Here is a 2,651-nt window from a genome sequence, read left to right as displayed (position 1 = left end):
AAATAAAAAAACTCAAATAAACAAAAAACATTAATAAAATTATTATTTGCCATGCTTAAGCCATTACTAGGGAACAGAGAATACAATAATCTTTTAATTACTTGTAAATAAAAAAATGGAAAATAAATTTCAATAAGCTCTCATGGCTGGTCTATAGGTATGAAGAATGAGAAAAGAAGAAATTAAGAGAGTTTGTGAGGCAGCCACGGCGAGAATGAGAGGCAGCGACGTGACCACGGCCCTCCAGCACGACTTTCATGAGCACCAAGCAGATCACTTGCAGGTATTTTATACATAGTTTGTGTTGGGAAGGAAACCAATGCCTGTTTTCACATGACTTGGCAAACAGGAAGCCATCCACCATCTGCAAATGCTATCAGAAGTGTTGTTACGCCTATGGAACTTGTTGCAGATACGATCACACGAGGCCCTCTGCTGCGGCTGGTGGTGCTGTGGGCACTGTGCTGCACAGTGTGCCCTCCCTGAGTTTCCACAGTCCTCACCCTCCTTCTGACCTCACTGCATCCATTGCGAAAACTAACATGTTAACCTGGGAAATGTGAAAAGAGGACATTGGTACTTAGAGACTGAAATCTTTCTGCATTGGCTAAAGAAAAGGCTTCCCCAACTGTGGTGAATAATCTAGGAAGTGGTAGTGACTCCCAGAGTAGCCCAGAAATGAAGCCACATTCCTACCTACATACAATCAGGAGTGGCCTTGATGACTGAGAAGCCAGCAGCTCCTACAACAGTGTGCAGCAGCTATGCCCCTATGCAGATGCCAGAGAGTGCCAATTTGAAGATATTTGTGTCTACTTGCATGGAGAAGTGTGTGAAACCTGTAGGTTACAAGTCCTGCACCCATTTGACCCAGAACAAAGAAAAGCTCATGAGAAGATCTGCATGTCGACATTCAAACACGAGATGGAGAAGGCAAGTCAGGCAAGTCAGGATAAAGTGTGCAGTATCTGCATGGAAGTGATCCTTGAGAAGGCATCTGCTTCTGAGAGGAGATTTGGGATTCTCTCCAATTACAATCAACATACTGCTTGTCCTGCCAAGTAGTTTGAGAATGCAATCATTAAATCTTGTCCAGAATGCTGAGTAATAGAGTTTGTAATTCCAAGTGTGTATTGGGTGGAAGATCAGTATAAAAACAATGAGTTGATTGAATCTTTCAAACAAGGAATGGGAAAAAAAGCTTCCAGATACTTTGAGCAAGGTAAGGGAACCTGCCTATTTGGAAGCAAATGTCTTTACTGCCATGCTTACCCAGATAGGAGGCTGGCAGAGCCTGAGAAATCTCAGAAACAGCTCAGTACTGAAGGCACAGTAAGGTTCTTTAATTCAGTGTGGCTGTGGGATTTCATTGAAGACCGAGAAAGTCAGCATGTCCCCAACACAGATGTCAACATGACAGAGCTTGGGTACCTCTTCATGCACCTGTCAGGAGTAGAGTCATCAGAACCCTGAAGAGTAGATGGATGCCCATGTATCTCGGGCTCCTCTGGCTGAGCCTTCTCTGAGCTAGAGTGTGCAGAGCTTCCTTTACTGCAGCCCAAGGTGCTTAGATTTGAGTGGGGTTGTATTTAACCTTGGTCTCATCCATTCTCCATTATTACAGCCATAAGAATAGTGAAGGATATAAAATAACCTAACAAGTATACGAATCTCTACTTTTCTAGCTATTATCTTAGTTGTAACTCAAGCTCCTCAGGGGGTCAACAAACCAACCAGTTTTGATTGACTGATTTTAAAACAAACCTGGCTCCTGTCCTTTATGAGCTTTAACTTCCTAGAAACAGTTAACTCGTAGTTGCCCCTAAAGCAGATTTCTTACCAGAGGACTCTTCACCCCTACAAAAGGATTCCTCTATAGTAAATTTCCCTAGCGTACTTAACTAATATGTAGTCAAAACTTGACCTATACAGGGCTTTTCCAGAAACAAAAAATGGGCACTACACACCTTAGCATAAGACTTTATTTAGGACTCTTCAGTGTCCCAAATCAGGAGTCTCGTTGCCATAAATTCAGTAAGCAAAGTATAAACCTTCTTCCTTGTAAGGGGGCGCTCTTGAAGTAGCAGGACATGGGATAGCAGAGCAGAGGTATGGCCCCTTATTTGTGGTTGTTGTTGGGGCCACAATGGGCACAGACCCTGGGGTAATTGTACTGAGGCTCGAGCACAAGCACATGTGTGAGGCTTCTGCCCAAACTTTCTTTAGTTTTAACCTATAAAGCCTGTCTTTGATTTGAAATTTCGTAAACACTTAATGGCATCTAAGAAAGTTTCTGGTTCTGACCCAGTAGCGGTCCTGAAGGGAACTTAGCATGAGTCTTCTGTCATCAGTTGTGATTTTAATTGAAGGAATATAATCTTGCAAATCAGAACAAACTAAGCCTGAATTAGCTATTTTTACAAACGGCTATAGATACCAAATATTTTGTAAAATACATTAAATGTGGGTATAAAAAGGTCTATTCTTACATGAGTTTAGAGTGCTTTTTGAATAATTTTTATAGTTAACTCTAGTGAAAGGTGACGAGCATAAGCAAAGTCCGAATTAAATTTACTCAGTGGAGGCTCTGTGCCCATTTCCTGCTTCTTGAGTCCTGCTCCAGAAGGGATGAACAAATGGGAGAGTCATTA

General features: G+C 41.9%; 1 pseudogene; it reads left to right on the top strand.

Annotated features, from left to right (window-relative positions):
- Positions 1 to 257: 257 nt before the first annotated feature.
- Positions 258 to 1,473, top strand: LOC102889435 (annotated as a pseudogene).
- Positions 1,474 to 2,651: the final 1,178 nt, after the last annotated feature.

Source organism: Pteropus alecto, unplaced genomic scaffold, assembly GCF_000325575.1.
Source record: "Pteropus alecto unplaced genomic scaffold, ASM32557v1 scaffold3, whole genome shotgun sequence".
NCBI lineage: Eukaryota > Metazoa > Chordata > Mammalia > Chiroptera > Pteropodidae > Pteropus > Pteropus alecto.
Note: the sequence above shows the minus strand (reverse complement) of the source record. Positions and strands in the feature narration are given on the sequence as shown.